We start from the raw sequence: 14,004 nt of genomic DNA, 5'->3' as shown, positions 1-14,004 counted from the left end.
AACGACAAGCAGAATCTTAAAGACAGAGAACCAACTGGTGGTAGCTAGAGGGGAGGTGAGTTGGAGGGTTGGGTGAAATACATAAAGAGGATTAAAAGATACAACTTCTAGTTATAAAATAAATAAGTCATGGGTATGAGAAGTAGAGCATAGATATGAATATAGTCAACAAGATTTGAATAACATTGGTGACAGATGGTGACTATACTTACCATTATGAGCCTAAGCAATATATATTAGAATTAATTGAGTCATTATGCTACACACCTGAAACTAATATAACATTGTATGTTAGTTATGCTTCACTTAAAAACCTAAAGAAATAAAAATAAAAATGCCTGATTTGTACAAAATACCGTATAAGCTAAATTAGCTTATCCCTTTTTAAATAAACCCCCTATTTAATAGATATATTGAAATGACTTATTTTCAATCATTTTTGCAGTTACTACCACTATTGATTTATTTATTCAAATAAAATTGATTGAAGATTTCTTGGATGGAGAACATTGAGCTGAGCACTGAGCTTAAAAAATAAATGTGAATGCAAAGACTTCATAACCAAGTCTGGTAACAGAACATCAACCTTGAGTAAAATACACTGTCAAAACACATATAATAAGAGGCTTGATGTCTTCATTTTCTCTCACTGTCTTTCAGTTCACGCATCCTCTTTCAGCTCCACGAAATGCTCTTTGGCATCACTCATCATTATACTCACTCTAACTCATCTTTTGAAATTCTACTCAGATTGGATTTCCATCAGGCAGCTTTTATTCCTCTTTTGAAAGTAAAGGTAAAAAGAGAGAGAGAGAGAGAGAGAAAGAGAGAATGCTCCTACCGCACCTTTTTTGTTATTACACATCACAGCACTATTCAAATTCTTTTTCTCGTGTGTTTGTCTTACCACTAAACTAAACTTTTTTTAATGGAGGTCATAATACACATCTCTTCGTGTATCCTCAACTTCACCTGACGATAGAAAGTACTTAAAGATGCTTGAGTGCATCCATAGAACAAGAAGTGTGAGAGTGTATGGGAACACAAAACTAAAAGAGTTAATTCTTCTGTTGGAGATGGTATGGAGAGGAATTGGGAAAACTTCCTGGAAGTGATAACATTTGAGCTAGATCTTTTAGAGAAGGAGGTAGAAAAGAAAACAAGGGCCTGTCTGAAAAAAAGAATTTTTGGATCAGTCATACAGATTAGGAATTATAGAGTTATAGAAGTCTGCCTGCATGCTTTGAATAACCATGTTTCTTTACTTTAACGTCACTCTAAAATTGTTTTTATGCCTTTTGGATGTATTTACATACTGTTGTTCTTTTTAAATCCACTAGATAATTTGACTAAAAAAAGGCTTCCTTTCTTTTCTATTCACTGTATGATTTGCAGTGAAAGGGGATTTGTAATATTTTTGACAAAATAACTTGCTGACATTTAAAATGACCTAGAGAATGGTTCATAGTTATTTAAATCCTAGCAGAATTTCATAGTGGAACTCTTGGTTGCTGAGCCCGAATGCTGGTGTCCTCTCCACGTTCCTCCATACTGGACTGTCATAGACATAGATTTTTAATTGGCAACTTCAAAGAGAAGCTATTTTGGCTCAAATTGAACAGTGCTCTAGCAGCTAATGTATGCATGGCATTCTTTAGAATTACCACCAAGAGCTAAAACTAACTCCCCTTGCCCCTCACCCCGAAACCCCACCCTTCCAGCCCCATCCCCTTCCTTCATTGCAGCCCTGTAGTTCCAGGAAAATATGGTCTCATATAGAGCTGTCAGCGGGAATTTATTCAGAATGTTTGCAAAGTGGAAGGAGTTCTGATGTGCTCAATGTAGTTACAGTGGTGGTGGGCTCCACAGAATCCTTCACTTCACATGGTATCCTTGCTACATTAATCCAGGATTTTTTGTGGTAGATTTTTGAACAGACAAATGCTGGTGAATGGGGCTGCTAGGAGTTGCATGTGTGCCTATTGGATGGGAGCTACAAGGGAGTCAGGAGGAGGGTGAGTGGAAGGACAAGTAAGTTGGAAAAAGATTGAAGTACATGTCAGGAAACTTTTGGTTTCTCAGTGCCAAAGGGAGGGGTTGCCACTGACCTCATGAGACTTGAAGCTTTTCATTCTCTATATTTTTTCCTTCTTTTATTTTACTAGATTGAACTGTTACTTTCAATTTATTCATATCTTATGGGGTATTTAGGGAGCCTATCAACAAATTTCATATAATAATTCATCTAACATATTATTGTTATATTCGTTATTGGCTTGGATGAGAACAGGAAAAATATTTGTATCTGTGATTTTCACACATATTTTAAAAAAGCTGTGTTAATGCTAAAGGAAATTGACTTACAGCTTTTACATATTGAGCAGGTTAATTTCCTCCTGCCTCAATTTTTGCTCCTGTTTATCATATGGTAACTACTTGAGGGTTCTATTTAATAGCTGATTTCTTTTATAATTGCACTGAGGAGTACTTTTCTTTTGGGGCAGTGTCTTACCGGGATTGCCTCACAGACTATATGAGATAATCAATGTGAAAAGAACTGTACAAATCTGTACTATAAAGGATTATAATGTTCCATAAATTATCAGGCATGGATTTTTTAAAGAAAATGATTAATCAATTTTGTTTTGCTTTCGTTTTTCATCTTAACTAAAAACCTCACCTAACAAAAGAAAAAACATACTGTAAAATATTATTTAGTTGAACTTTTGAGGGGAATTGTATATATATCTTAGTTTGAGGAGAACTGATATATTTGAAAAACTGATTTATTACCAGGAACAAGGTATGCAATTTCATTCATTTATGTCTCATTTTATATTCTACAATAAAATTCAAGAGCGTGTTTGTTATGCACTGAATTGTGTTTCCCCCAAATTCATGTGTTGAAGCCTCAATCCCCAATGTGAGAGTGTTTGTATATAGGGCCTTTAAGGAGAAAATTAAGGTTAAATGAGACCAAAAATGCGGGGCCCTAATCTGATATAATTGGTATCTTTATGGGAAGAGTAAATCTTCTCTCTCTCTTTGCATGCATGCAACATGGAAAGACCATGTGAAGAAATAGTAAGCAAATCATCTAGAATTCAGGAAAAGAGTTCTTACCAGCAAAAGATTCAGCTGGAACCTTGGTCTTGGATATCTAGCCTCCAGAATTCTGAGAAAATAGATTTCTGTTGTTTAAGCCACCCAGGCTTTGTTACTTTATTATGGCAGACCAAAAAGACAAATGCAATGTTTTTAAATTGAATGTATTTCTTAAACAAATCTAGTTCATTCTTGAAAATAATAGTAATGCAAATAATGGTAAATTTGAATCATTTTTTAATGTTTTGTCTTATGTAAACTTAGCTATTATCATTGCAGACAATTTATTGAAAAATTATTTAAAAATCACAGTAATGGTCTTCTCATAGGAATATATTAAGTATTATTTCATCAGTGAGTCTAATATTGGATATGATGATTTGAGGTGTTCTTTATTATACTAATGAGGTGTTCATTTATCCAATATGTATAAAAACCTGATTACTTTGCCTATAATTTATAGCCTGATATATTAAGATCTCAAATTTATATTCTTCTCCACCTCAGACACGTTTTAATAAAATTGCCAGTTGATATTTCTAGTTGGATATCTTTAAATATTTTTATTTATTTATTTTAGAGAGAGAGCGTTCAGGTGAAGTGGGGTTGGGCAGAGGGAGAGAGAGAGAGGGAGGGGGAGAGAGAGAGAGAGAGTAATCCTTAAGCAGACTCCCCGCTAAGCATGGAGCCCACCTCAGGGCTCCATCCTCAGACCTTGAAATCTTGACCTGAGCCTGAAATCAAGAGTAAGCCACTTAACTGACTGAGCCACCCAGGCATACTTCTACTTAGATATCTTACGAATATTCCAAATGCACTACATCTTTTAAGCATCTTAAAATCAACCTGTGTAGAACTTAATATGTCATCTTCTCCATCCCAAGCCATTTCAATCTATGACCTGTCTCAGCCAAGTGATTTACCTAGTAGCCCAGATTATCTGGACACAATATTTGACTCTTTCTGAAACTTCAGGCCACATAATTTATTTGTTTCCCCTGGTTCTTTCCCCAAATATATCTGGAAGGGTGACATAGACAGGAGTGATTAGAAGTAGCCTGAGGAACTGGTAAGCATTCACTGGGCGTATTAGAAACATCAAGGAAAGAAAACTCAGCAAAAATCATGGCTTTCTCATAGACAAGTAATCTAACTCAAACACGAGTTTGTTGAAGACAAGATTGAAGGCAGGAGAGCTTGTCCAGTTCAGTATACACGATTACTGTCTCAGCCCACATCAGCCAGCCTCAACCACCTTCTGTTCTGTCTCCACATTTCTCCTTGCGAACTATCACTGGAGTGCAGTGGCCCAGGTCATGGGAAGGAAGAATAGGCACAATGGCCATCAGTTACTCATCTCAGCAAGGAATATCTTTCTTGCAGTCTCCTGTGAGGTGTTGGTGATTTTCAAATGTGTCTCTATGTGATTAACTAGTTTCTTCCTCTTTCAGTAAGATTGAAATCCCTGGTACCGTTCTGAGGTTTTTGGTTGCTTATCTTGAACTGGCAAACATTATAATGATCAATTTATGTGTCTTTCTCTCATACTTCACCTGGAAAAGTTAAGGGACAAGGATATTATCTCATTCTTATATTGGTATCCTCAGCATCTTGAATGAATCATAATATATAATATTAATTATAGTTCACAATCATGCAGTACCAACTCTGAGGCAGCACCCTTTATATACTGATGTTCATTTTTCACAAAACAATTATGAAGTGAATACTAGTACTCAACAGTTTTGTTTTACAAATGACCCAGAAAGCTTGCATAACTTGTCTAAGGTCAAAGAGCTTGTAAACAGCAAAACTAGGATTTAAACCCCGGAGATCTGAATCTAGAGCTTATGCTCTTAACCCCCACATTACATTGAAATGTTACTGGTTCCGAATGCATTTCCAAATGCATATTTATTTTTATGCCTTTTCTCATAAAAATACCCACATATTTGCTCCAATTCCATAGAGAATAATTAACATCACTGATTGAGACACTCTAAGAGAAAGGCTCTTTATGATGCCTCTTCAATCACGGAATAAAAACCTTTGTAAAGAAATGTACTGCCACCAAACTAATGGCAGAGGCAGATAGCAACTTATCTTCTCCTACCCCTAGCTTGGGCTCTCCACCCTGAAAGAAATACTATGAAAATATTAAAATGAATTCAAATGTTAGGAATTACTGTCATTGTCCATGATCTACTCTTAGGGTGTAAAAACAAAGCTTGCAGGAAGAAACTAAAATAAAATTAGTATTATCCATAAAGTTCTTTCTCAGTTTTGGGGGGGAAGACTTTTATAATGACAATGGACTCCACGGAGATTTTTTAGTTAGTTTTATAAAAAAAATAATTTTTTTTCTGAGTAAAAAGAAACAAGAAAGCATCAGAAGTGAAGCAATAACTATAATAATTTCTTTTGTTTTTGGAAAGGTGTATACCTTTAACTATAAGAAAATGCCTAATAAAATTACCACATCTTTCATGTTTTATTTGACAACATTGAAAATAATGAAAATTTAGTGTTTTAGTAGGTCTATTTATTATTCTTAGTAGGTCAGAACATTTTATCTTGAGAAAGAGAAAATATTTTATAAAAATTATATCTATAAATGATTTTAAAAATAAATATATATACAAATAAATATTAAAGGTAAGGCAGTGAGGTGCCTTGTTTATATCATAAACAAGAAGTAAAATAAAACACTGTCAAGTATATTTCTTACATATTGTTGAAAGAGTAAAAAAAATATGTTAGGAATTTATCATCACATAAATTGAAAATAATAATCCTGGAATATATATTAAAATGTTTTGTGTGTTTGGAAAACCGAATTTTAATCTTTTCTAGAAACTATACAGAGAAAATTATAAAATGTGTCCATGGCAATGAGATATATATGTCATGCTAGGTAGTTTGTAAAATATTTGGAAAATACATAAGATGCCCTAAACCTCAAATCAGTGAACTGGTACCATTTGGTGGAAGGAACCAACAGTTTCTCACAGCTTCAAGACCTTTGCCTAGCTTCCTAAGGCTGCTGTAACAAAGCACCACAAACTGAGTGGCTAAAACAACAGAATTGTATTCTCTCACAGTTCGGAGGCCAGAGGTCCAAAATCAAGGAGCCAGCAGGACCATATTTTCTCTGAGACTCTAGGTACATTTCTTCCTTGCCTGTTCCAAGCTTCTGGTGGTGACAGTGGATCTCTGGCCTTCCTTGTCTGGTAGCTGCATCACTTCAATCTCTGCCTCTGTCAGGACAGGACTTCCACTTTGTATCTCTGTCCATATATGGTTTTTCCTTCATTTTATACCAGTCATATGGAATTAGGATCCATCCCAATAGCCTCATCTTAATTTGATTACATCTGCAAAGGTCACATTCATGAGCCCCAGGGTGAGAATTTTCACACATCTTTTGGGGGACACAATTCAATCCAAAGAGGAACTCAGAGCAACACAGTGTCATGTCAAAAAATCATCATAAGCTTACTGGAATATTAGCATATTAAAACTTGAAGAGACCTTATGAATCATCTATCCCAATCTCCAGAACCGACAGAAATTCTGTTCCAAAGGGGAGAAATGATAAGGCCAATACAATGTGATGAATTCATGCAGAATGAGACTCATGCTCATGTTTATATTTATTTAACTAGCTAATTTCCACCTTACAATATAGGTATTATGACATTATTACACTTTGTAGTTTATTTAGAAGGTAAATGCCTACTACTAATTTAGAAATGTTCTCCTAAAAAGCAATATTATGTATATGCTTCATGTGCTAAGTATTCATATGCATTTTACTCAACATTGACAATAACCTCATAAGATAATTTTGCTCTCATTTCAAGGATAAGAAAGTTAAAAATCAAAATAAATATTTACCTGAATTGCTTGAGGTTACATAGCTAGCAAATGACTAAAGTGGGTTCACACAAGCCTCATCTACCTGTTGCCAAAGTTCGTGCAATTTTCAGGACAACACGAGGCCACTTAATAAAATAAGAACTTTAAGAAATGTTTGGGGCATTTAACACTGTAAGCTTTAACTAAAGCCAATGAATTTATAATGGACAATTTCTTTTCTCAGCAGTGTTGCTATTGGACGCTAAATAAATTTGTTAAACATTCTCCAAATAGTTTCTTACTGCATCAATAAATGTAGAAGGTTGAAAGACACACTTTCTGAGATTTTTATTTGTACAATACTAAAAATATGTTACATGTAGTTCTCAAGGACATTTACCTATCCAAAATATTCTGTTTCCTGGCTGTACTAAAAAGCAAATTTTTTTTAAGTAAATTACTGAAAATTTTATAAAAATATTACCATACTCAGGAACTTCTCTAATGAAAGTAGTCAAAACCTTATTCTCATGTGTGTGTGCAGAAAAAAAAAAAATAAGGAAAATAATTTCTTAATTGCTAAGTTAAATCTCTTTAGCTTCTATTTTAATATTTATAAAGCTGCAATTATCTACTTAGAGGCTTATGAAAGATTTTCTTCACTTTTTAATTGAATAATTAATATAAATATTATTGGATATGCAGCCATGTATACAGGCTTCATTAAATCCACTAGTAAATTTAGGGTAGTTTACATTAGTTCACTGAACAAAGAAATTGTTTTAATTGTCTTTGTATTACAAAAATCCAATGACATTCTGAGACAAAAATATGTTCTTACTAAATATTTGTTGAATGAATGAATAAATTAATGAGAAGAAGAAATCCCCTGAAGTGATAAGCTATACATGCGTGTAACTGAAAGAATAAAACAAAGTAATAGGAAACATTAGTATTTTACTTGGTTACTTTTTATTTTCTCATTCATTCCTGGCGCTGGATTACACGGGTGTACCTCATGTTATGGTGCTTTGCTTTATTGTGCTTCACACATACTGCAATTTTTATAAATTGAAGCTTTGTAGCAACTCCTGTTGAGCAGGTCTATTGGTGCCATTTTTCCAACAGTATTTGCTGACCTCGTGTCTTTTATGTCAAGTTTTGGTAATTCTTGCAGCATCTCAAGTATTTTCACTATTGTAATGCTTTTTATCATAATGTGTGATCAGTAACCATTGTTGTCACTATTGTAACTGCTTTAGCGCACCATAAACCACGCCCTTATAAGACAACAAACTGAATCAATAAATGTGTGTGTTCTGACTCCTCCACTGACTGGCTGTTCCTTCATCTCTGTCCCTGTCCTCGGGCCTTCCTACTTCCTGAGACACCATGGAATTTGCACTGGTTAAAGAATAAAAGTGGTGAAGTAGGTGATGGCTAGTGAAAACACTATAAGGATAATAGCTTGGAGTGCTCAATTTGGTTGAAGAATTGTTGATGTGGGGATGATAGAATACTTAAATTGAAAAACTAAAGTAATGGTGAATGAGAAATATGCTTGAAATTGAGATTTCTGAGGAATCATGGCTATGACAATGTCATGGATCTGACCAAGAGAATATGTGCTGGAAGCTGGTACTGAATTATCCAATAGTTTAAAAACATGCTTAGCATGTGTATATGTACACCACATGCAACCACTCATTCACTTATGGGCAAGAATGTGCAGGCTAACAAATAAACAATTAAATTTGAAATAATTTTATATTTTAAATATTTATTTCAAAAGACTAATAAAATCCTAATTTGCTTGGAAATTTTGTTTTATTATTAATTATTTTCATTTTAAATTAAATATGGGTTAGATACCCTAGTCTTTTCTGGATAAGGAATGTTTAATCCTGGGTCCAAATAAAGGTGGGTTGGAGGAGGATGATTGGAATTTAGTGCTCAAAGAACTGAAAGAATTGAGTTTTAATGCATTATCAACAAGATGAATCAATATTTCTTATGGAAAATGCTATGAAGAATTCCAAGAGAAATCTCTGAGGATGGATGAATTCTGAGATGACAAAGCAAAGTATTTATTAGAGCTGGGTCCTAAAGGTTGGGTACCATATATAAGCGCATATGGTTATTTTTTCTGGGTATAAAATAACTAATTTTTACAAAAATTTTAGCAAAAATTACAATAAATAAAAAAGAGCAATGAAAATAAAATGTAATTTGCCTAAATATTTGAGGATCTGAAAAACAGTCTCCCTGTGCTCTTGTTCTCTTGCCATCTTCTGTCATTAAGAAATAATATCCAATTATTTATAATGCATGTGTTTTTTCCCATGCCAATAAATACTATTTGAAAACAAAAATTATAATTTATTAAAAATGCAAAGGCACAGAGGAAGGGAGTGCAGAGCAAAGCTTATTCAAGAAACTAAGGAGTATGAGCAAAGGAGCTGAGAGAGAACTTTTTGCTGTGGAGAAGGAGAAAGAAGAGCTGGTTGGGCCTGAAAAGGTAGTCTGTGTTGTAAACTACTCCACTTGAAATAGTAAAGAGATACCTGTTTTTAGAAATCTCTGAATATCCATCTCTGAATTTGAAACTGATTCTTTCGGTGTGGGATTTATTGAAAGGAATTTATTAGGGAAATAAACTTGATTATACTTTGCAGCATGTATGATGTGTTGAAAGGATTTGCCCGACATTAGAAACTGTTCATGCAGTGTAAGAGGCTTAAAGCCTGAGTTGTAAAAATAGTTGCCACAATTAAAGATTGAAACTGGTTCAAGAAACAATTTGAGGGAAGAAACATCAAATTGTAGATGCAGGAATAGCGACTTAAGTGTTAAGGTTAGAGTGGAAATAATGCCACTTAGAAAAGAGTAAAGTTTACTCAGAACTTTATTTATTTATTCATGAGAAACACAGAGAGAGAGAGAAGCAGAGACACAGGCAGAGGGAGAAGCAGGCTCTACGCTGGGAGCCCAATGTAGGACTCAATCCCAGGACCCCTGGATTACAACCTGAGCTAAAGGCAGATGCTTAACCACTGAGCCACCCAGGCATCCCAGATAGAACATTTATAAAGGAGTCCAAGTGTTAGCAGCATGGGGTTAACAGAAAAAAATACAACACACACACACACACACACACACACACACACACACACACATACTCTCACAAACCCAATTACCAGAATTACTAACCTTACACTTTTTCTATTCTAGGTGGGAAAATAGCAATTTTCTCAGATGATCCTTTCGGGTTTCAAAAAGGCTTTGATATATTTTCAGATATCAGTACTATAAAAATCAGTGATATAGTTGTTTGTTTTTAGGGAATCAGTGACTTACAGGTAATATTCAAGATTTCACTTGCTTTAGAGACTAAAGCAAGATAGAACCTGTTTTTTATTCTTTTGTTTGTTCATGTGTGTGCGTGTGTGCTCTAATTCCTGACTCTCAGAAGCCAATTAATAAGAATGGAAGCACAGCTTTGCTTCCTTAGATATCAGACAAAATCCTCTATAATAAAAGGCTGTCAACTGTTCTGGATTTATTGTTGTTGTTGTTGTTATTTTGCTGTCGTTTTAGTATAAAATTTGTTACCAGCATTTAATATAAGATTTTTAAAGACGTATTTATTTATTTGAGAGAGAGCATGGGTGCGCACCTGTGAGAGTGGGGGAGGGACAGAAAGAGAGGGAGGGACAGAATCTTAAGCAGGCTTCACACCCATTACAGATCCAGAAGCAGGGCTCAATCTCAGGACCCTGAGATCATGATTTGAGCAAAAATCAAAAGTCAGGCTGAGCCATCCAGGAGCCCCTTTTTTTTTTTAATTGGCAGGACTAGGTATTTGTAACCCTAAGTTGGCAATAGGCTATGCTAGTTTAAGAAGAGGCTCCTGCCTCTACTGGGCTGTGTACCCTTAAATAACTGGTCAATATCACTCTACGTTGCCTGAATCCAGTCTTCTTCCTGTTTCCTGTCTAGCTATGGCAGATATTTGAATTTGGAGCTTCTGCTTCAACATTCCTACCTTTAATGACCTTGGGGAACTATCAATAAATAAGGATGCCAAAGAGAAAGTCCTTTTGGAAGTGACCCTGATTTGCAAGATGGGGGAGGAAGGAAAGATAAAGAAATGTGTTTGGGGTGTTTATGGGAGGTTACAATGTGTCAAGTATGAGAGAGAGATGACAGCTGCACTTGTACTTGAGATATCACACCTGAGTGGCATTCATTTAGTGGAAAGAAGTTAATGTCATGGGAATGAGTTAATTCTCTGCAAGTGTTATATGGACAAAGGAGAGAAAAGGGCTTCTGACTGAGCCTTGGGGATTATCATGGTTAGATGTTGGAGGAAGTTTGTCTGGATATTACCAAAATGAAAATGTAGAGAACAAATGAGTCAATCTTCAAGATAAAAGGAGGAAAATGTATCATAATCATTTCATTTTTTTCACTTTGTTGAGAGAATTCACAAGTACTCTGATAATGAATTTCGAGAAAGCACTTTCACATATTTTAAATGATTTGCTATTTTAAAAATGCACGCTGTTTTTGTCAGAATGACTGATAAAAATATCCTGATAAAGATGATAGATGATCTACAAATGTAGACATTTGCAGCTGCATTACTTACTACTCTAAGGTTTTGATACATATGCACTAGCAGTTTCAGTACCAATTCAGTAGAAATAAATGTATCTTATTAAATTGCTATTTTAGGACAGAACATTGGCATTTTCTTGGATTTCTAAGAGACTTCAGCACATAATTTAATTTTCCAAGGCATCATGAGAATTCAATGAATTATGCAAGCAGAGAATGACAAATCTGAATGAAATAGTCTAACCTCACTTAAAAAAAACTGAATTCTTGATTTTATTGGCAATACATAAATTCAGTCTCCATATTAAATAAATAAAATTTACAAGAATACTTAAATGTCTCTTTGACCACAATGCTTAATCTTAATCACCTCCCTTACCTAGAGGTAATCATCATTTTCAGTTTGCTGTATATCCTTCTGGAAATTTCGTTATCATTTAAATATTTACTCATGTTGAAGTCAGTATATATGTACCAACATGGAACAATCTCCAAAACCTTTTGCTGAGTGAAAAAAAGACCAGATTGCATACTAATAAATTTATTATAATAATATTTATATAAAAATAAACATACCCATTGAAAACAAGACTACATATTTTCTACAAGTTCTCTTTATTGCTACCTCCTCCTCCTCTTCCTCCTCCTCCTCCTCCTCCTCCTCCTCCTCCTTCTCCTCCTCCACCTCCTCCTCCTTCAACTACCTTTAGAATGGTAACCCTCATCTGTATTTCAGGTTTAGATCTCTCTTCTGCATTCCTAACCTATCTTTCTGGCTGCTTTAATATACAGCTTACTCTAATCATTCACAGATTCCTTGATGAGCAATAAAAGCTGAATATACTACCTTTCCATGTTTACCTTCTCCACCTTCTGTTTTCCCTATTTTTGTTAATCTTTCTACAATCATCCAGATGCCTCCCATTTCTCTGTCTCCAAATTTAATTATGTACTATCTTGTATCCCTAACTCACTTAGCTTTATTGTCCATCATGTCTAATTTTTGTATATTCCTGTTGCCATAGGACTTATTTCAGCCTGGAACTTTTCATTTAGACTATTTCTGAGTACTCTTTCTGCTTCAAGTCTAGTGGTTCACAAATATATTGGATCACAGATTACCTGGGGGAAATATTCAAACCACAGATGCCCTCTTCATGTTCATTGCTGAGAAAGCTAGTTTGGGACGGTAACTCAAAATCATAGAGTTAATTTAAAAGTTTTCATTCTTCCAATTCAAAATCCTTCCCATACTAGACCGTGGCAGTCCTGTGAGTTTATATTAGTCTAGTTTTCTATTGTTTGGGGTACTGAAGTTAGGATTATAGCTATAAATATTTGAACGTTGCTCATTTAGTGGTTATAGAAGAGTTCAGTGATCTTCAGGATGAGACTTCTAGGAACCTTAAATGCCTATACTCAATCTTTTCACTTAATGTGCAAATTACCATTATATTGTTTCTGATATAAACATATTTTAACATTACCTTACAACAAGAATAATTTTCTAATATTTTAGCTAATCTACAGGGGAATTTATGATGTGGAACATGCCATTGCCAATATTAAAAATTACTGGTGTGGAAAATTCATGAGAGATTTTAGGACTTATAAGGCCCTTGTAGGATTACAATGATGTAATATTAAGGAATTAAGAAGACTTTTTTCGCTAGGTATAACTACACTAATAAAATAAATTTCTTTCTTAGACAAGATCATTTTGAAAGGGTGCTAACCTTGTCCATAGTTCTTATTTTATTTTATTTATTTTTATTTTATTTATTTATGATAGTCATACAGAGAGAGAGAGAGAGGCAGAGACATAGGCAGAGGGAGAAGCAGGCTCCATGCACCGGGAGCCCAACGTGGGATTCGATCCTGGGCCTCCAGGATCGCCCCTGGGCCAAAGGCAGGCGCCAAACCGCTGTGCCACCAAGGGATCCCCATAGTTCTTATTTTAAAACAGATCCTTCTTTACAAAGATCTCTGAGACTGTTAGCTACAAATGAGGAAACTAATTTGATTACTTATAATAAAAAGATCTTCTTCTTTATTCTCCTATGTTTTTCTGATTTTTTCCTACTTATAGCTGATTGACTTGATCATTCTTTCTACCCACACAGTCCTTATAGTTTTATGGTACCTGAAGATCCCTAGAAATAAACATTTTGGTGGTGGGAGTTCATCTGTATAACCCACTAAAACAGGATTAAAAGGCCAATGTTATCAGAACAACCTTGATTGGTTTAAGACTCCTCTAAGAGTTTTGAGTTTATAATATGCAGCTCAATGGAAAGTATTAAATTATTACTTTAAATATAAAATTATGTATTATCAAGATCTCAAGAATAATAGAATCAATGGGAAATCAATCAATTGATCTATCATCTTTCTTCTTTCTTTTTATTTCTATTTATTCAT

Source organism: Canis aureus, chromosome 13 (assembly GCF_053574225.1).
Source record: "Canis aureus isolate CA01 chromosome 13, VMU_Caureus_v.1.0, whole genome shotgun sequence".
In the NCBI taxonomy this organism is placed as follows: Eukaryota; Metazoa; Chordata; class Mammalia; order Carnivora; family Canidae; genus Canis; species Canis aureus.
The sequence above is the reverse complement of the archived record's forward strand: the minus strand, read 5'-3'. Positions refer to the sequence as shown.